We start from the raw sequence: 22,659 nt of genomic DNA on the forward strand, positions 1-22,659 counted from the left end.
ATAGAGACACAGATTTAGAGAACAAACGTATGGACACCAAGAGGGGAAAGGGGGAGGGGTGGGATGAATTGTGAGATTAGGATTGACATATATACACTAATATGTATACAATAGATAACTATGAGCTTCCCTGGTGGCGCAGTGGTTAAGAATCCACTTGCCAATGCAGGGACATGGGTTCGAGCTCTGGTCTGGGAAGATCCCACATGCCACAGAGCAGCTAAGCCCATGTGCCACAACTAATGAGTCTGCACTCTAGACCCCGTGAGCCACAACTACTGAGCCCACGTGCCACAACTACTGAAGCTCGCTGGTGGTCCAGAGCAAGAGAAGCCACCGCAATAAGAAGCCTATGCACCGCAATGCAGAGTAACCCCCGCTCGCTGCAACTAGAGAAAGCCTGTGCACAGCAACGAAGACCCAACACAGCCAAAAATAAATAAATAAATAAATAATTTTTAAAAATAAAATAAAATAGATAACTAATGAGAACCGGCTGTATAGCACAGGGAACTCCACTTCACTGTACAAAACATTGTAAAACAACTATACCCCAATAAACACAATATTGTAAAACAACTATACCCCAATAAAAAATTAAAAAAAAAAGAGAAGATAATGCTTTTGAGACAAGTCTGGAAGAGTGCATAGGATTTAGATAAGTGAAAGGCACAACGGAGGTGCAAAGGTATTCCAGCAAATTACACAAAGCGGAGAGGAATGTGATGTAGTTAGAAGACAATGTAAGATATGCAAGGAGTGAGTGTGGTGTGTGTGTGTGTGTGTGTGTGTGTTTCAGAGCCAAATAGACCAACAGATTCCCTGTGACTAGAGAAATCTTTATGGCATCCTAAGTGTCCACTGTCTTTCACACCCTGAATGTTTATCTTCAACTTTCCCACACTAATATGTTAAAAATTCTTCTTATTGATTTCATTAAAATGATTCTTGTTTCTGGTATCTTTGTCTTGCTAATGGTCTCTAAAATCTTTGCTGATAGTTTCCCATATATACTGAATGACTAAAATTCTAGTTTAATAATCACCATCAATATTTCCATTTATCCAGATTCTGTGATAAGCTTAGGTAAGAATGTGAACAACAGTTGACTCTAACTCATGTTCTGCCAATATAAAGACCATTTAGCTAAATGACCCTTCTTGCTGGAACCAGCTCTTAACAATATGAGGTATTTAAAAAGATATTATAGCAGTGTATGATTCTCTGAGACTCAAAAGCATTTAAGAGGATGGCCTTGGTGTCATACAGACCAGACTATATTGAGTCCCAGCTGTGTGACCTTAGATAAAACTCAATTTCTCTAAGCCCTAGATTCTTCTTCTGTCAAATTGGGATGAGAATAGTAACTACATCAAAATGTCGTGAAGATTAAAGGTTATTAGTTGTAAAGCACTTGTCACAGGTTAACATTCAACAAGTGATAGTTGTCATGGTTTAGCCCATTGTCTGTGTGTTAATGTATTAATTTACATTACAGTAATTAATGTATTGAAGTGTTAGTGTTCATGTGTTTGTAGGGGTTTAGGGTGGGGTTTAGTAGGGTAGTCTTTGGAATCAGGCTGTTTGACTTCAAAATCCTACAGTCTTCACCAATACCAGCTGAGTGGACTGAAGCAGGTCACTTACCTTCTTTCTTCCTCAACATCTAAAGGAACTAGTAATAGCACTTTTTTCACAAGGTTGTTGTAAGGATTTAATTAGATAATCCATAGAGTACATTTAGAATAATGCCTTAATAATTGTTAGCTGTGATTATTATCCTCATGTAAACAAATGTTTAGATGATATACCATCATCCCTTGGTATCCGTGGGGGACTGGTTCCAGGACCCGCCCTGATACCAAAATCCTATGATGCTCAAGTCCCATAGTCAGCCCTCAGTATCCACTGATCTGGAACCCAAAGATACGGAGGGCCTATCGTACTTTATATTTTGCATTAAATCCTGATGAGGAAGGGGTCAAAGTATAAATTTAAAACTTGCAAAACATGACTTGTATGCAAATACAGAATGATTATATGGCAGATATGTATTAATGCATTAATAAGGGAACTAGTAAGATGGTAAAGTTGGTCCCATGATCATGTAAGGAAATGAATATTTATTTCAAGGTATTAAAAAAATCATTGTTAGACTGGGATTGCTAGGAAAAGTGGTTAGTGACCTACAGGACAAGATGACCTTTGGAGTCATCTTGTCTACCACAGAGAAATCTACAAGTAAGTTCGTAGTATTTGCATGTAATTAATTAGTAAGTAGCAAAGTCAAACACAGGTATGTTTTCCTAAAGAATGAGATAGTTCTTGGGTGGAACTGTTAAACAACTGAAGTAGCGTGACTTTCAGTGGACATATTATATACACTTTTGCCTTATGTCCAAGTTTTAAAATTTTTTTCTTAACAAATGTAAAGTGTAGTTACAGTGGTAATTAGGCTATAAACAGGTTGAAGTAGAAAGCTTATCTTCTATATTTTGAGTATTCCTTGAGGTATATATCCAATAACATTAGTTAAGTATCTATAATGGCTTTCCATGCTAGGTGCTGAGCATAAGGAGATAGTATAGAAAAAGTCTCTGCTCTTGAAAGGTGCATAGGTCAGTGGATATACTCAATATATCCTTGTTGATTGTTGAACAAGATGCATACAATATTTATCAAAGTATTGAAGAGATTAGATTCTGGCTGCCTGAATTGGAATACTGTATGGCTGTGTAGCCTTGGCAAGTTTCTTACTCCTTCTGAGCTTCAGTTGCTTCAATTGTAAAAGAAAGATAATAACAATAATATACTCACAAAATATGTAAGATTATTAAATGAGTTAATACTTAGAAAAGAGCCTGGTACAGAGTAAGTGTACAATAAGTGTTAGCTAGCATTATTATTACTACAATACACTATTGCAAACTGCTTAACGGGATTTCAAAGATGAAACACGGACCTAGAGATTATCATACTAAGTGAAGTAAGTCAGACAGAGAAAGACAAACATTATATGATATCACTTACAAGTGGAATCTAAAAAATATTAAAAATGAACTTATTTACAAAACAGAAATGGACTCACAGACATAGAAAACAAACTTATGGCTACCAAATTGGGAAGGGGGGAGGGATAAATTGGGAGTAGGGGGTTAACAGATATAAACTAGGATTTACTGTATAGCATGGGGAACTGTATTCAATATCTTATAATAACCTATAATGGAATAGAATAGAAAAAATGAATATACATATATACATATATATATAACCAAATCACTTTGCTGTAGTTGTACACCTGAAACTAACACAATATTGTAAATCAACTACACTTCAATAAAAAAAAGACGAAACTTGCCTAATCCTAGAATCTTAACAAACACTAACACAATGCCTAGCCAATGGAAAGTACTCAATATTTAGTGGATGGATGAATAAATGAATGAGTGAATGAATATTGAATTTTTTGTAATGCCTACATATAAAGTGACCCATTTCTCCTTACTTCCATATGACAACAGTTTTCCAATATATGCAATAGTTAAAACTTCACCACAACCTTTCTATATTTCTTCAACCATAACTTCAGTAGGTTAAACACAACTAGCTTACGCATAGACCTAGCATCTTATGACTTGCAAAAAATTATTGAAAATTGAGTTCCAAACGAATTACTGAGCTGAGACTTAATTATAAGAAGTAGAGATACCGAGTAAAATTGTTCCTTAAATGTTGTTTACTTTTCAGCCCATTATTTATAACCTTCTTATCCTTCTTCCAATTATCAGCAGAAACCACATTCCCTCAAACAATCCATTTGACTTTCAAACTACAGAAGCTTGAATCTGCAGAACTTATGTTGCTCTAAAAGGGGGTGTGTTCTATTATAAATGCATCCTAAAGAGTTGAAAACATTCTTTGAATCTGGGTCTTTTTTCTCCCTGCTAAGTTTGTTAAACCCCTGAATTGTCAGTGGTGATGCAAAGGCTGAATACACCAGACGAAAGGACCACTGCTTTTCAGTTAGAAGACACTAGAACTTGATTTGCAGGAAGGACAGTTCACATCTTTGGCATTTAGGATTTTTCCCATGGTAGCCACACTGAAGTGCTTGAATCCAAGTTTCTGATCTGAACACTATAATGGGAAAGAGACTGTATTTATTTCTATCAACTCCTACCTAAATGATACCCTTTCTTATTGCCACTAGATCTTAAAACCTCCATTATTGTGAATAGTACACTAATTTTGTGATTATTGACTTACATGTTTGGTTCTTTTAGGGGACAGTGAGATTCTAGAGTATTAAATCCTGCTTGCTTTTGTAACCCCAATTGTTCAAGTGGTGCCCAGCACACATTAGGCATTTAATAAATGTTTACTATGCACACATAACTTCGTTTTCCCCTACTGTCTAGTTCATATCATCTAACTTCCAGTATTAATCTCTGCTCTACCTTATGAACTCAGGTCTGATCTACTCACCTCCAGATTGGTCCAAGGCTATTTTTCATGCCTGCATATCTCCTTCTTTCCCTTGTGACTTATTTGAAAGCTTTTTACCCTTTAAACGTTTGTTTAAGCCTCACTCCACCTGACACAATCCATCCTTCCTCTGATCTCCCTACGTGTTTACAGAGATACCACACTTGAGTCCCACCATGAACTGCCTTGTACTGCCCTTTAATTGTTCCACATGTGCTGATTATATGCCCAGTCATGATGTCTTCTTTTCTTTTGTATGCTCCATGAGGTCCAGTGTTATGCACAGAATAAGAGGTCAAAAAAAAATTTTTTTTTCAAATTGAGCTTGCTCACATCTCATAAACCAATCTTTTCCAGCAATTGCAATTGAAAGTGCTTTCTGTAAAATTGAATTCTTAGGCCTAAAGATGCCTAGAATATTTGATCATGACAATAAAGCCAGTAATAGATTCCTTTCACTTTCAAATCTTAAAAAACTAGTAACCAATTCAAAAAATTTAACTCATGGCTCAATTATTAAACAAAACTAAGAATACTGCTTTTTAAAAAATCTGTTCCCCTGCCCCTTTCCTCCTACCCAGGGTTATCTCATTGCTAAGGTGTGCTTAATGCAAAAGTTAGTCTGTTTGCTTTCCTTTTTTTCAAATTTTTTAATTTAGAAGAATACTGTTTAGAATCTATTTGAAAGACATAAAATCACATTGCTATGCTTTTCAAAGAGAGAGAAAATTGACTGATAGATCCCTTGTCTCTTCTGAAAGCTTCCTTATCTCCTGTCTAATTCATTTATGTAATCACCACCTTTCTTTTCTTCCTGACTTTTTTCTCTCTCTATTCTGGCCCCCTCTTTCTCTGATGTTTGAGGAACATAGTTCTTTTCTAAAGTCTTACCTTCCTTGGAGCAAACCTAACCCCAATGAGAGATTTTTGACCCACAGAGGCTGAATGTATATAAATAAATGAATAAGAATAAAAGAAAGTAAAAGGAGAGAAAAAAAGACTAACCTACTTGGAACAACTGTTTATTGATGTCTTCCTGCAGGTTTTTTTAGACCCCCCCCAATTGATATGAAAGTCACTACACATCACAAACTAAAGGAGAGCATATAACTTCATCCCATTAGCAGCATATGAGGGCTCCAAGCCACAGCTATAAAATAGCAGACATCTTCCAGTAATATGCATGTCTGGATCACAGTATATACCACCTGTGGCCCCCCTGCAATGTAAATAGAAATATAAAATCACCACCACTTTACTATTTTCAAATAAAGTAAAAAATGAGCCTTGTAGCATTTATTTATTTATTTATTTATTTATTTATGGCTGTGTTGGGTCTTTGTTGCTGTGCGCGGGCTTTCTCTAGTTGTGGTGAGTGGGGGCTGCTCTTTGTTGCAGGGCACGGGCTTCTCATTGCGGTGGCGTCTCTTATTGCGGAGCACAGGCTCTAGGCATGCAGGCTTCAGTAATTGCGGCTCGCAGGCTCAGTAGTTGTGGCTCGCGGGCTCTAGAGCGCAGGCTCGGTAGTTGTGGTGCATGAACTTAGTTGCTCCATGACATGTGGGATCTTCCCAGACCAGGGCTCGAACTCATGTCCCCTGCATTAGCAGGCGGATTCTTAACCACTGCGCCACCAGGGAAGTCCAAGCATTGTAAGCATTTAAATATTAATTCACAAATGCATGGTCATGTCTAGATGAGAATAAACACTTCAAAGGCAGACCTCTGCTGGTTGCTGCTACTAAAGTTGTGATAATGTTAATACCTGATTTGATTTATACAGCATCTCTTTCAGAAAGCTCAAGGGCATGCACACTTTGATATATCTCACTGAACCTCACCATGTCTGTGCTGGAAAATTTCACAATTACCATAACAAAAATACCTCAGCTGTAAAACATTGATCTCTAATCTAGAGGTGAATATCTTCTCTTAGACACTTCTCTTAGACACTAGACAAAAAAATGGCCAGAACTACAGATTGGTAGAGGTGAAAAAAATAACTCATTATGTTATTAATGTCATGATTTACATTTTAATATTATAAATCTATTATCAAATTTTTGTGGATACAGTTTATTTTAATATATTTGTCTTTTAATTTTTACAGTAAAATTAAAAGTGATATACAAACCACCATTACAGTATTACTGTTGTGTGGGTTTTTTTGTGTTTGTCCATATATTTACCTTTACCAATGAGTTTTATACTATCATATGCTTCCATGTTGTTGTTTCATGTCATTTGTTTCAACTTGAAGAACTCGCTTTATCTACATTTAAAAACAAGAGAGCTCTCAAATAAACAACCTATCTTTAAACCTCAAGGAACTAGAAAAAGAAGAACAAATTAAGTCCAAAGTTAGTGGAGGAAGGAAACAATAAAAATCACAGAAGTAATGAAATAGACTATAAAAGCAATATTAAAAAAATCACTGAAACAAAGAGTTGGATTTTTGGAAAGATAAATAAAATTGACAAACCTTTAGTTATACTAACTAAAAAAAGAGAGAGAAGACTCAAATAAAATTTAAAAATGAAAAAGGAAACGTTACAACTGATGCCACAGAAATAAAAAGGTTCATAAGGGACTACTATGAACAACTGTATGCCAACAAATTAGATAACCTAGAAAAATGGATAAATTCCTAGAAATATACAACTTACAAAGACTGAATCATGAAGAAATAGAAAACTGAACACACCAATAACAAATAGGAACATTGAATAAGTAATCAAAAGCCTCCTAACAACAACAGCAACAATCTGAGGACCAGATGGTTCCACTGGTGAATTCTGCTGAACATTTAAAGAAGAATTAACACCAATCCTTCTCAGACTCAAACTCATTTTACTAGGTCAGCATTACCCTCATACCAAAGCCAATAAGGACACTCTAAGAAAATAAAATTATAGACCATTACAGATAAATATCCTTGATGAGCATAGATGCAACTGTTCTCAAACAAAATACTAGCAAACCAAATTCAACAGAACATTAAAAGAATATACACCATAATCAAGTGGGATTTATTTCTAGGATGCAAGGATTGTTCAACATATGCAAACCGGTAAATGCCATCTATCATATTAACATAATGAAGGATAAAAATGATATGATCATCTCAATAGATACAAAAAAAAGCATTTGACTAATTCAACACACTTTTATAATAAAAACATTCAACAAACTAGACATAGATGGAATTTAACTCGACATAATAAAGGCCATATAAAACAAGCCCACAACTAGCATCGCACTCAATGGTAAAATACTGAAGACTTTTCCTCTAAGATCTAGAGCAAATCATGAATGCCCACCATTGCTACTTCTATTCAACATAGTGCACTGGAACTCCTAACCAGAGTAATTAGGCAAGAACAAGAAATAAAAGGCAGCCAAATCAGAAAGGAAGAAATAAATTTATCTCTATTTGCAGATAACACAATTTTATACATGGAAAACCCTAAATTCTCCACACACACACACACACACACACACACACACACACCTGTTAGAGCTAATAAACAAATTCAGTAAAGTTGCAAGATACAAAATTAACATACAAACATCAGTTTCATGTCTATACAATAACACACTATCCAAAGAGGAAATGAAGAAAACAATTCTATTTATAATAGTCTCAAAAAGAATAAAATACTTAGGAATAAATTTAACCAAGGAGGTGAAAGATCTGTATGCTGAAAACTATAAAACATTGATAAAAGAAATTAAAGAAAACATGAATAAATGAGAATACATCACACATTCATGGATTGGAATAATTAATATTATTAAAATGTCCATGCTACCCAAAGTGATCTAGAGATTCAGTACTACCCAAATCAAAATCCTACTGGCATTATTCACAGGCATATAAAAAATAATCCTAATATTCATATAGTACCACAAAAGACCACAAAAGGACAAATTAAATCTTGAGAAACAAAGGCAGAGCTGGGGCCATCACACTTCTTGATTTCAAAATATATTTCAAAGCTACAGTAATGGTACAGGCATAAACACAGTATGGTGCAGGCATAAACACAGACATATAGTCCAATGGAACAGAATAGAGAGCCCAAAAATAAATCCACATATATATGGTGAACTGATCTTCCATAAGGGTGTCAAGAATACACAATGGGGAAGGGATAGTCTCTTTGATAAATGGTGTTGGGAAAACTAGATAATTGTATGTAAAAGAATGAAACTGGACCCCTATCTTACTCATAGACAAAATTAAAATCAAAATAGATTAGACTTAAATGTAAGACCTGATACTATAAAACTTATAGATGAAAACATAGGAAGAGAGTTTCTTGACGTTGGTCTTAGTAATGATTTCTTGCATATGACACCAAAAGCACAGGTAACAATAGCAAAAATAGACAAGTGATACTACATCAAACTTAAAAGCTTCTGCACAGCAAAGGAAACAATGAAAATTAAAAGGCAACCTACAAAATGGGAGAAAATAGTCACAAACCATGTATCTGTTAAGGGGCTAATATCCAAAATATACAAGAAATTCCTACAACTCAAAAGCAAAAAAACCCAAAAACTCAATCAGAAAATGGGCAAAGGACTTGAATAGACATTTGTCCAAAGAAGACATGAAAATGGCCAACCAGTATATGAAAAGGTGCTCAATATCACCAGTCATCAGGGAAATGCAAATCAAAACCGCAATGAGATATCACCTCACCTGTTAAGGTGGTTATTACAAAAAAATAAATGAATAAAACATATTGGTGAGGATGTGGAGAAATTGGAACCCTTGCAGTTTTGAAAGTAAAATGTTGCAGCCACTTTGGAAAACCGTATGAGGATTCCTCAAAAAATTAGAAATAGGACTACCAAATGATCCAGCAATCCCATTTCTGGGTGTACATCCAAAATAATTGAAATCAAAACCTCAAAGAGATATCTGCACTGCCATATTTATTGTACCATTTTTCACAAGAGCCAAGATATGTATGCAATCCACATGTCCATTGACAGATGAATGAATAAGGAAAGTGTGATATATTCATACAATGGAATATTATTCAAACTTAAAAAAGAAATACATCCTGCCACTTGTAACAGCATGGATAAACCAGGAGGACATTATATTAAGTTAAATAAGCCAGTCACAGAAGGACAAATATTGCATGATTCCACTTAGGTATCTAAAATAGGCAAACTCATAGAAGGAAAAATAGAATGGCAGTTGCCAGTAGCTGGGAGGAAGGGGAAATGAGGTGTTGTTGTTCAATGGGTATAAAGTTTCAGTTATGCAAGATGAATAAGTTCTAGAAATCTGCTGTATGACATACTGCCTATAGTTAACAATACGACATTGAGCACCTAAACATTTGTTAAGAGCGTAGATCTCATGCTAAGTCTTCTCAACATACACACACACACACACACACACACACAAAACCAAAAACAAAAAGACACAAGGAAAATTTTGGAGGTGATGGATGTATCTATTACCCTGATTGTGGTGATGATTTCGTGGGTGTATGCATATGTCCAAACACATCAAATTGTATACATTAAATATGTGCATTTTTTGTATTAATTATAACCTCAATAGAGCAGTTTTAGAAATAATGAAAATAATATTTTTTTTCACAAAGGACGTCACAAGTTATGTAGCTGGTTGTGTTGGACTCATATTCATTTTCTCACTCTCTCTAGCTGAGTGGACAAAGTGCTTCATATTTTTCAACTTCATCTCCTCATGTGTGAAGTGGTAATAGTGATAGCTCACTATATTTCTGGGAAGATTCAGTGAGATAATGTATGCAAAGCACTTACCAATGCAAAGCACTTATTTGTGCCTGACAAATATTAAGCTTGCAATGAAGACTGGCCTTTGTCATTATTATTTCTGGTTGTGCAGGGTGCTGAGGCATGGGAGAATGCCACCAGCTATCTCGAATGTCAGGCAGGCAGATCACATCTATACTTACAGCTGCATTATTCCCCAGTCAAGGAATTTTGGCAGCAGTATATAGAATATATGATCTAGGCCATAAGGCAAATCCCTCTTGATCTATGAAATCTTCTCTCACAGCCGTCTGGATGCATAAAATATGTCCTAAGCCTTCCTCCTCTACTTCCCAGTAGCACTGGTACCCACACTCTGAACGAGGAGAGCCCTCAACTATCACTGCTTCTCTGGTTTGTCACCCCTCTCCGCCAACTTTAAAAAGCATCACAGATGCATCTCTTTTCTTTGAACTTAGAACTTGCTGTGCTCTGGTTTGGAGCTGGGGTAAGAAACTTCCTCTCCAAAGACTTAATTTATTTTTTTAAATTTTTATTTATTTATTTATTTATGGCTGTGTTGGGTCTTCGTTTCTGTGCGAGGGCTTTCTCTAGTTGTGGCAAGTGGGGGCCACTCTTCATCGCGGTGCGCCGGCCTCTCATTATCGCGGCCTCTCTTGTTGCGGAGCACAGGCTCCAGACGCGCAGGCTCAGTAGTTGTGGCTCACGGGCGTAGTTGCTCCGCGGCATGTGGGATCTTCCCAGGCCAGGGCTCGAACCCGTGTGCCCTGCATTGGCAAGCAGATTCTCATCCACTGCGCCACCAGGGAAGCGCCTCTAAAGACTTACTTTTAAAAACTTATGTTTCTATTTTTAATTGGAAGACAAATTTGCACCATGTTCTCTGAAAAACTCTGGATGCCTTTAATATGACCTGTCTTTGCCTTCACCTTGGGCTCATTTCCAACGTCAAAGGCAGCATGGGCAATCCTAGCACTAGTCTTCACTTCCTTTCCCAAATCCCCCAAGCTATACGTTCTCCTTTTTCTTGTGTGGGCTGGAGCTCATGGGACTGTTGCCTACCTGCAAGGGACCCTAGTAATACAGGGACACCTCTAAAATATTTGAAACATAACAAGAAAATTCAACTCTTTGATTTGAGAAAAGATTGCCCAGCAGGCAATATGAAAGGATGGTGGGAATATTGAAAAGAGACAGGCAGTAAGTTAGGGGAGAAATACCAAAATAAAAAATAAAATGATGCAGGATATTATTATTTCAGCTTTGCCCTAGCTTCATATGACAACTCTCAAAAAAGAATACTAATGTAAGACAACGGAAGTAGGTGAAGAACTTCAAATTTTCTATATTTTTGTGGAATGGTTGCAAAAGGAAAATTACTTTTGATTATATAGCTCTGTCAGAATCTACTCTCTCATTTGGGGGTTGATACTTATACCACATTCAAAGTCTGGCAGCATGAGGATTTATGAAACTGGCACAAACGAATAAAGGTGTTTAGATATAATCTCCTAAGGCAACAGAGAATTTTGTCAGATACAGGCACCCTGGCCACATAGTGGGCGCCATACTGGAACTTGGGGCTGGGAGGCCATTAGCAGGAACAATGTATTACAAGTCGAAGTAAAACTGAATTACTGTGCTATGAGCTAAACAAATCTTCCTCTTACCCATCATACCTCTTGGCTCTTGTGACACTTTAAAGACAAAAGTGATTTCTTTTGATGCGGTAAGGTTATGTCAAAAGTTGTGTCCAACTATTTAAGTATGCAGAAAATAGTTTAAATACTATCGTGACTTTACTTTCCTAACACTGGGGATTGAAGAACACAGTATAATTTAGAACACTTTCTACAGTTTCACTTAACCTTTGAGTCTGTCTGCATATTAAGGTCTGATCATGTTCTACTTAGCTGGATGCCTTGGATTGGGACAGGAACTACACCACTGCCTCTGATTCACAATAGTCTCCAGCTTACCCTGCAATCTTGGGACTCGCCCACCTTCATAATTATATGAACCAGTTCCTTATAATAAATCTCTTTCCGTATATGCACATCCTACTGGTTCTGTTTCTCTGAAGAATCCTGACTAATTCCCCCTTCCTTTGGATAATATAATGGAACAAGATGTCTAAGCAAGAGACACAATTCCTAACATCCTGACTTGGAACTGCTTGGGGCAAGTACTTGAACATTTCTTTGGTAAAAGAACTTATTAATCCTTTACTTCAGGTTAACATAATTTTTCTTTAGGAAAAAAACCAAAATGAACAAAACTGTCAAAGCTCTATGCTCTGTAAGAAAAGGAGTATCATATTGCCCTGTGGTCATCTGTTGAGAAGAAAACCAGCCCTCTGTGGATTATTAGAAGGACATGTGTAGCCATCAGCAGAATGTATCCCAGTTAGTAAGGGAATACAAAGACCAAACAACTTTTTTTTTTTTCTGTTGCTTGCCTCCTATTTACAAAGGAAACTTAGAAATATCCTCTGTGAGACAATGTATAGTGTGTATGTGGAAGGGGAGGGTGGGGGCGTCTATGCATATTATATGCACATATTTGCCCAATCTCTTTCTTGCTTTTCCATGAACCTCAGTTTCTGACCCTATGCCTTAAATATCTTGATACCTGTATTTGTTAAGGAATATTTTTTAGTTCTTCTTCAAAATCTGTGTTGAGGTCTCATAATCATAAATTGACCACACCCCAGAGTTTTATAAAATAGTGTTTCTTTATTTCCAGAACAGGAATCTTAAAACCTACGTTCTAGTATATCTCCTCAAAAAGATGCACAATCAGATCCAAGAGGAGATCCCCCAAAGAGGAAGAAAGAACAGTGTAAGTTTCTCTGCTCTAAACCTGAAGCCTACTACAACTTTAACCATTCTCCCTCTAACTGTCACTCACAGGACCTCGGCAAACACACACAGTGGTAGTGTAACCTCTCAGCAGATTTCTGTGAATGAACAACCTGAGTTCATAAAGGTCAGCCTTTAAATGGAGAGTATCATTAAGTTAGAAGACACAGAGGACCTAACCAAATTATCATACCCCTAAACCTGCCTTGTAACTGGAAAGCTAGAGAGTTCTGAGCAAACTCTCTTCCCCTCAACAGTCCTAGATCCTTGTTGGCCCTTTGATGCAGGCAGAAGGAGCACTGTAATGGGAGACAGAGGCCTGGACTCCAGTCCCAATCCTCCTATAATCTTAAAAGAATAAACCAAAGAAGTGATTTTAAAAATTTGTAGCACATTCCTTCTTTTAAATGAAGGCTTACACCAAAATTCAGAATATAAAATAGATAAAGGTGGCAGTCACTGAAGGATTGCCCATAGGCCTTATGACAATTCCCCCAAATAATTAATGCACATTTTGTAAACCAATGGTCTTGATTTAGAAAGGTCGCCGATCTAGCTGCAAAGCCTTTTCATATAGTACAGATTCCTGGGCTCTATTCCAGATCATCTGACTCAGAGTCTCAGAAAACTATACTTTCCACAAGCCCCTGGGTAATTTTTAAGGTACCCAGCTGGCTGATATGAATCAGCATTTGAAACTACGACAGTAAAATCTCTCAGATATTCTTTCAAGTGCTCAAAACAACAACAACAACCAAATAAATGACATATGATTCCCTCTCCACAGTACCAGAGTATTTTTATTAGCTTCAGGTTACCATATTGAAAACAGATGGCTTGTAAATCATGCCATCATTCCACCTGGGCCAGACATGCTTCTGTGATAACAGGCAAATAATGAATTATTTGCAAGGATTTTCCATCCCTAACTTAAAAGCTTCTTGTTTTTACCATCAGAAATTTTTTGCTGATTCTTTCAAATGATGTTATCTCTCCTGAGAGAGTAAAATGCATCTCACAAATAAATATAGATGTACCTACTGAGTCCTAATCCAGGGATGGTTACCAGGGTATTGAGAGTTCATTCCAGGGAAACACTGAAACCAAAAAATTTCACAGTGCCAACATTCCAAAAAGGAAATAATACATGTAAAGAAAGTGGTATGATTCCTTGTACATAATAAGCATTCAATGAATTTTAGCTACTATGAGTTTTACTGTTTATTGTCATTATTAACAGAAATAGGTTAAGACACTTTCAGGTTGTCTAGGTCTGGCAAATTGTTTAGACAAGGAAGATTTGTGTGTATGTAATATACGTTTCATAAAATTATCACTCAAAATTTGCTTTAACTACCTCTGATAAAAGGAGAGGGACATGTTTGGACTCTACAGCAGTTCTCTATTTTTAGCATGTATCAGGATCACCTGGAAGGCTTGTTAAACCGCAGATTGCTGGGCTCCACCTAGACTTTCTGATTCCCTAAGTCCTAGAAAGGGCCTGAGAATTTGCATTCCTAACTAGTTCCCCCGATGCTGCTGGTCCGGGAGTGCACCTCGAGAAGCACTGCACTAATGTAGGCTTCATACTCCGTGATGCTTAGAGGAATGTCCTTTGTACCCAAGGCCAAAGGCTATGATTGGAGAGGAATTGTCCTTACAATTTTCAGTTATGTGTAACAGCTCCATTCTGAGCTGAAACTGGTTAGTCAAAAACATATTCAAATGCCCCAGGTCTTTATGACGTGTGGTGTAATGACCAGATTATTTTCCGTTACAAAATTGATGCAGTAAGAGTAATGTATTGGCTTAAGTAATTGGGAAATCCACGCACAGGTGGATGCAAGGCACAGCACCATATGGTCCGAGTTTCCACTCTCTCCATCTCTTGGTTCTGTTTGTCGGCCCTCCTCTATGCGGGCTGACATCAGTGTCTCCTGCCACAGACAGCTCTTTCTTCAAGAGGCAGAAGAGAAGGAATCTCACAGCTCATGATCCACCAGGAAGAGAGGTGCCCTGTCTCCCCGTATCCTCGAATGAAATCACATAGAAGATCTATGTTGGCCATACTGGAAACACACCCACATTTTAGACCAATCACTGAACAGAGGGAACAGGCGCCAGGATTGGCCAGCCCTTGGTCACATGCTCATACAGTGGTTGGGAGAAGAGAGAACGCTTTGAGTGGTGGTCGCAGCAGAAGCCCGTGAGTAGGGGCGGTCGGTACCACAACAGGAAAACAAGTTATTTAACAAAGACTTTGTGTTGCAAATGGAGAGTAAATACCTGGAATGGAGACAAGAGAACAGTATAAATGCTGAAGACAAGGAGCTGAGACCAGAAGAGCAGTCAACTCCAGTTCCAGTGATTTCAGAACTGTGTAAGATCCCTGCCCCAAGCACCCTCTGACAGACTCTTCCCAGGAAACATTCTTTCAGTTTGTTTGATGATTCCATGTTCCTGTTACCGTGGGGCCTCCTCTAGCCTGGAATTCTATGTCCTGCTGCTGTCATCCCAGAACTAATTAACTCATAAACTTTCATCACATACTGAATACTCAGTATATTTATTGAGGAAATCAGTGAAGAGCGAAAAAAAAAGAAGGAACCAACAACTTGAATTTGGGTAAGTCAAGTGAGGTTTCTGAGCTCTTTTTTTTCACCTTTAAAAAAAAGGAACGTATTTTATGGTTATTCTTAAGAGTAGTTTTGAGAATTAAACATAATACGTATGTGCCTCTGAAAATTGACAATAAAAACACAGATGTAAGGTGTTGTTCCTAATGATGTTGTGTAAGATTTGTTGGTGGTCTGCATATCAAGACATTATTAATATTGCAAAGTGAAAAGCCAGCAATATTGCCTGATTTAGCTCTCCAAAACAACTCAAATGTTATAATGGTCATTTATTTCTTCACCTAACCAGGGGTTCTCAGCTCTGGCAGTGTATACAAATGACATGCGGAGTTTTGTAACATTTTGCTACCTAGCTCAACCCAGAGGTTTTGCTTAAAATAATGCAGGTTGGAGGGCTAGGCATCTGTACGGTTTTAATTTCCCCAGGTGATTCTTATGTGCAGCCAGGGTTAAGAAGCACAGACCGCAACACGTGATTGCCTCATTGCTTCTCTCTGCTTCTTGAAAATAGGCCTCTCACTTGATTTCAGGTGAGTTTTTTAAACCTCAGGTGCAGTACATGAAGTTGTCATTTCCCTTAAGTCAGCATTCTCCCCTTCAAGAGTATGACAGGCCACTTTTGCAACAGTCTCTCAAGCAGAAATTCTCTTCCAAATGTGCCTTTCTTGCAGGGATCTGACCAAAAAAAAATAAAGTAAAACAAATTAACCCTGTAGCTAAATTGATGACATACACTAGAGATGAAATTTTTGTCTACGAGCTTGGCAGTTATTAAAATTTACTCCTGTTTCTAAATACTTAGCAGATTAAAAGAATGAGGCACAGAGGCCAATTTAACTTAATCCTGAAACCTTGTAATCCGAATACCAATTACAGATGTAGTCTCAATTTATCATATATTCTTTGCAGAAGGTTACTGGGTTGGGGTAGGGGTAGACAAACCATTTCTTTTGCTGCATCCAATTAAAATATTATTTACTGCCCACTGTTCCTGGCAAAGTGTTGTTGTTTGTTTTAGTGGGAAAGAGGGAAGGTAAACAAATATGGAAACAAAGACAAGTACTCCAGCTTTGTGCTCCCATGGGAACGTTGCAAGGTCTGCTTTTCTAGGATAGGGTTTCTCAACTGCAACAATTTTATAGACAATTAATGTTAATAACCACCATAACAGTAATGAATAATATTAATTTGAAGTATGCTATCACTGTGTATCAAGCACTGCTTCAGGATTGGGACTATATGATTCTATTTAATTCTCACAACTCAGAGTTGAGATAATTCACTCATGGTCGTATTGTTAGTAACTGACAGCCCGGATTCAATTCCAGGTCTTCCTTCCTCTGGAATAATGGGCTGTAGAGTGCGCCCTTTCTTAAAAACATTTTTGGAGACAGTTGGAGTTCTGAGAGGTAGGGTATGCATGAGGCATAGAGGTAAATGTGGATTTCAGTGTGTTTTAACATTGAGGCACAAGGGTCCTGATCTCACACAACAACCCTGGGATGAAAGCCCATGTGTTCCAGCTCCCAGCCCAGTGCTGCCGCCTCAGCTCCCCAAGACCATTCTAGTATCAAATTCCCAGTATGTCAGGGCTGGGCTTGGCACTGTCCATAAAGTGGGCACCGCTCTTCCAGAGGAGTATAGCCCAATAAATGAATCCTGGAAAGTCTTCCCCACTAGGAATTTATGCTTTACCAAATTAGCAATTTTTAACTGGTAGGCAGATTTCTGGGGGTCCTTACAGAACAAAAGGGACAGCAATTGTGAATGGGCCGTGGGAATGTTTTAAAATTCCACATGAAGTTTTGCTTAGGAAATAAGATTTCACTGAGAAGCAATTTGGACACAGGTCACCTCCTATACCACCAGCCCTCTTGGCACACAAGCCCTTTGTTTGTTCCTCTAGCGCACCAAGGTTCCTCCTACCCCTGGGTCTTGGCATATGCCATCACTCTTGCCAGAAGTGTTCAACTCCCCACCTTCCTGCTCCCCTACAACTCTCAGAAAGAAAACTGCATCATGCCAACAAAGTCATCAAATCTCTTTTCAAATGTCACTTACTCATGGAAGCCCTCCTGACTTCTCTGAGGAGGCCAAATCCCCCTACTGTTGATTCATAGTCTCCATTAATTCATTTGGGGGAACATACATATATTTTTTAATCAATTAATTAATTAATTTATTTATTTTTGGCTGCATTGGGTCTTCGTTGCTGTGTGCGGGCTTTCTTTTTAGTTGTGGTGAGCGGGGGCCACTCTTCGTTGCAGTGTGCGGGCTTCTCATTGCAGTGGCTTCTCTTGTTGCGGAGCACAGGCTCCAGGTGCCTGGGCTTCGGTAGTTGTGGCAAGTGGGCTCAGTAGTTGTGGCTCACGGGCTCCAGAGCGCAGGCTCAGTAGTTGTGGCTCACGGGCTCTAGAGCACAGCCTCAGTAGTTGTGGCGCACGGGCTTAGTTGCTCCGCGGCATGTGGGATCTTCCCGGACTAGGGCTCAAACCCGTGTCCCCTGCATCGGCAGGCGGATTCTTAAACACTGCGCCACCAGGGAAGCCCCGGAACATATATTTTCAATTCCTTCTTTAGGAAGGAATTAGGCACAGTTCTTTGCATCAGGAACACACGAAGTGTTACAAACAAGGTCTCTGCTCTTAACCAAGAATAATTTTTTCGATTGTGCTGTTACCGAAAGTGGGGTCCAGCTGCTCGCTGCTCTGAAGCCAATAAAGAGGCAAGGTTGGTGGGAAGGAAAGTAAGTTTGCTTTATTTTGGAGGCTGGCAACCTGAGCGGGGTGGGAGCAGACTCGTGTCCAAAGCTGACTCCCCTCCTGCCCCACACCCCTCACCCCCAACAATCAGGGGGCAAGAGCTTTTATAGACAGAGGGAGGGGGCTACATGCAGAAACAGCACAGTCAGCTCTGACTGTCATCTCGAAATTAGTCATGCAGTTATCTGATCAGCGGCGTCTTGGTTGTTTTAAGCACAGTTAGTCTTTAGTTCCAGGGTCAGTTTGTTCCCATTTCTTTGAGGCCAGTTCTCAGAATCATGGCAGCTTATGGCATGGCTACGGTCTGGTCATCATGTAGTTAACTTCTTCCACCTGGTGGGGGTCTTAGTATCTACAAGACAGCTCACAGGATATGGCTCAGCATATTATCTATAGCCCTTGAGGAGGAACTAGAGGTCCTTGACTTTGCTTACTGGCTAACTATTATTGTTTGTCCTGTTTGACTGCTTTCCTTTACTTCTGTATTTTCTCACTTCTCTGATTAAACTTATGCTTTGGCTGAAGTTTTTCTACAAGCAAAAGACAAGGGAGATTGGGATGGACATATACACACTACTATATATAAAATAGATAATTAATAAGGACCTACTATATAGCACAGGGAACTCAATACTCTGTAATGACCTATATGGGGAAAGAATCTAAAAAAAAGAGTGGATATATGTATAACTGTTTCACTTTGCTGTACAGCGGGGACTAACACAACATTGTAAATCAACTACACTCCAGTGAGAATTAGGGGGAAAAAAGGTAGGCGGAGGACATGGGTAGGCGGGGAAGGACCGTAGGGTCCTGCTCTGGTTCAGTGCTAGGCTGAATAATGGGTAGGGGGGGAAGGATCGTAGGGTCCTGCTCTGGTTCAGTGCTAGGCTGAATAATGAGTAACTGGTCATTCTAAACACACAAAAACTCATCATCACTTCTTGTGTTTACACTAATACTAAATGAAACTAATAAAATAAAATAAACTAGGATAACATGTTGGAGCGCTCTTTTCTTAATTTAGGTGGAGTCATAGGAAAAGCCTCTCTGAGGAAATAATGGCTGATTGAGAGCTAAAACCTGAGAACTCAGCAATGGGAAGAACTGGAGTGAGAGCATCCCAGGAAGGGAAAAGCAGGTGCAAAGGCCCTGACATAGGAGTAAAGGTGCTACAACTGAGGCAGAGAAAGAAGGTGTAGCCACTAGAAATAGAGCATGGAAATAAGGGAGGCTGCATTTGAAGGTTGAGCCAGATGACTTGTTTATTGGAAATGGAAGGAATCATGGTCTTATTCTGGGAGTGGTAGAAAGTCAGTGGAAAGTCTTAAATAAGGGGATGATTTGACATTATGAACATTTTAAGAAGTCATTGGCGGCTGAGAGCATTGTTTCAAGGGCAACAGACAGTAAGAGCAGTTAGGAAGTAGTTTCATTCTAGTTTTTAATCAAGTTAAGAGATAATGACTCCAGTTGGAATGATAACAGTATACATGAAGGGAAGCACTGGGAATTGGGATATAATTTGGAAGTTGAATCAGCAGAACTTCCTAATGGCTTAAAATGATGTGAAAGTGTAAAATAAAAGAATTGAAATTCTTCGGTTTTTGGCTTGAGCATAGGCGGTGCCAATCATCTAAGATGGAGAATTCTGGGGAAGAAGTAGATGGGGAAGTAGGCATCTTGGGAATCAGTAGTTCTATTTTATATGTTTTAGGTGCATGTTAGATAGTCAAGTGGCATTGTCAAGTGGACAATTGAGCCCTGAGATAGACAGCAGTCATGATGAGGGAAATTAACTTGGATGTCAGCCTACTGATGACATTATGGCCCTGAGGTCTAATGAGTTCACTTAGGAAGAGAACAATCAATCATGAGTTCCAGGACTGAACCCTGGAGCACTCCAAAGTTAAAAGTTGAGCAGAGAACCAGCAAATGAGACAGAAAATAACCAGTGAGGTAGGAAGAGAAAGAAAGAAACAAACCAAAACCAGAAAGTATAGTGTCCTTGAAGCTATATAAATGAAAATACCTGAAAGATTAAGAGAAACATCTGTAACTTTTATTGCAGACCCCTTAAATGAGGATTCGCTGTTTTGCAGATGAGAAAAATGTCCTTTGACAATGAATCAAATGTATGAGCCTCAGGGAGGGAGTCTACTACCTAAGGGCCCTAAATGGGGATGAGTAATACGACACTAAGTTTTTTTGAGTTTGAAGGATAAATAAATGCTTGAATGATAAATGATTATTTTCCTTAGAGATTGGTCAGCCCGGAGTGATGGACCCTGCATGCAGGAAAAGGATCTCTGGGCAGAGATTCTGCACATCACAGAGAGATGAAGCTGAACGGGCTCATATGTACAGACCCAAAGAGCAAACATTCCATGGTAGTTGGTCCAGACCTTTTCATCTTTGCTTAAAACCTCTGCCACCTGCTACTAACTACTCCAGCTTTTACTGCCCTCTGCATTAGCCTATGAATCATACCCATGTGACTCTTACCTGGGAATTATAATGCGTGTGTGTGTGTATAAAATACATATATATGTATATCTAATATGTTTGTATTACATGTATATGTATAATATATACTATATATAATATGTATATGTATACACATTTTATACGTATATCTTACTTGGAAATTATATACGTGTATATATATTATATATATAATATATCCTATCTATACACAATATATATAACATGTATATGTGTACACGTATTTTATATATATCTTACTTGAAAATTATATATGTGTATACATATAATATATCCTATTTATATATAATATATGCTATATATATGTGTGTGTGTGTTTGTATGGGATATAGCTTTTTTTCCTCACCTGATCAACCTATCTATAATAGTAATGATAATAATGATCTAAGTCCTCAATTATTAAGCCTATACTGTATCAGGCTTTGTTGGAAAATTCACAAACCATGAGGTCTTTCTGGCAAATAGTAGAGAAATTACTGAGTCATACAGATAATTTAATAAATTTGCATAACTAGTATAATTCTCTCCAAAATTAATATTCCTCTTCCATAATAAGTTTCTTTCAGAATCAATCATCCAAGTAACTCTCAGTACTCTGCTTTGTTTTATCTCCACAGACTTAGCCCATCTCTTATTACTTCTAGATACCTACATAAAAATAAGTTATAAAGCTTTTCTTTCTTTTTTTTTCTGGAAATTTACTATACATCAAGAGACTGGCAAAGATAATTTATAAAGCATTCTCAGTTTTGGTTGCTATTTTTCCTTTTCACACTGTCTGCTGTCAATTTTCACTATCCAGATAAGCATTATACATGAAGATAAGAGTGTTAAAAATGAGGCTGCTTCACAATTGTTACCCAATATTCGTATGAGTAATCGTCCTGCTCCCATCAGTATAATTTGATCTTGGGGCATTAAAACCATTCCCAGTAATGAGTAGATGTAAAATACCACCCCTAAATGTTGGCTGATTTTAAAGGAAATAATTATATGATACTTTTCTGAGAATATGTTAAGGATTTTTTAATATATCTGAGTGTCTTGAAAATTACTTAACTGGTCTTTAGTTTACTCCGTACTTGGTAAGTAAAACCATATCAGAAAAGAAGATACCTTGTCAGTTGTTTTCTATTTGAAAATAATGTTCTCTCCAAGTATAACTAGATTAAACTTTTCTGAGCAGAAAAATAAATTCACAAGGGCTTTTTCTCAGGTTCTCTTCAGTTTGACAGTTATATGAAATGCTGTGGAAATCAGAACTTTTGGGGGGCAAAATTAAAAACTCAAACTGGATTAACCCAAAAGGGGAACTGAAATACTCAAGGTTGGTTTGTTTTGGGCCTGGATGAAACTTGGGGCCTTCTTCCCATCTCTGAGCTTCTCTTTCTTCTATGTAATCTTCCATCTCAAGTACCCTTTTCCCATACAGTGACATTTCTACTAAATTCCATAATCCCAGTGGAAACAATGCCCCTCTTTTCTCAAAATTCCAACAAATTCCTGGCATCGCTTTTGTTCCAACAGATTTGGGCCATTTCATGGTGGTCAGGAGGTTGAAACTTTCTGATGGGCCAAGCTATTACAATGTACCAACCACCTAAAATAAATTAATAATAGAAA

This window comes from Balaenoptera acutorostrata, chromosome 10 (assembly GCF_949987535.1).
Source record: "Balaenoptera acutorostrata chromosome 10, mBalAcu1.1, whole genome shotgun sequence".
Classification (NCBI taxonomy): domain Eukaryota; kingdom Metazoa; phylum Chordata; class Mammalia; order Artiodactyla; family Balaenopteridae; genus Balaenoptera; species Balaenoptera acutorostrata.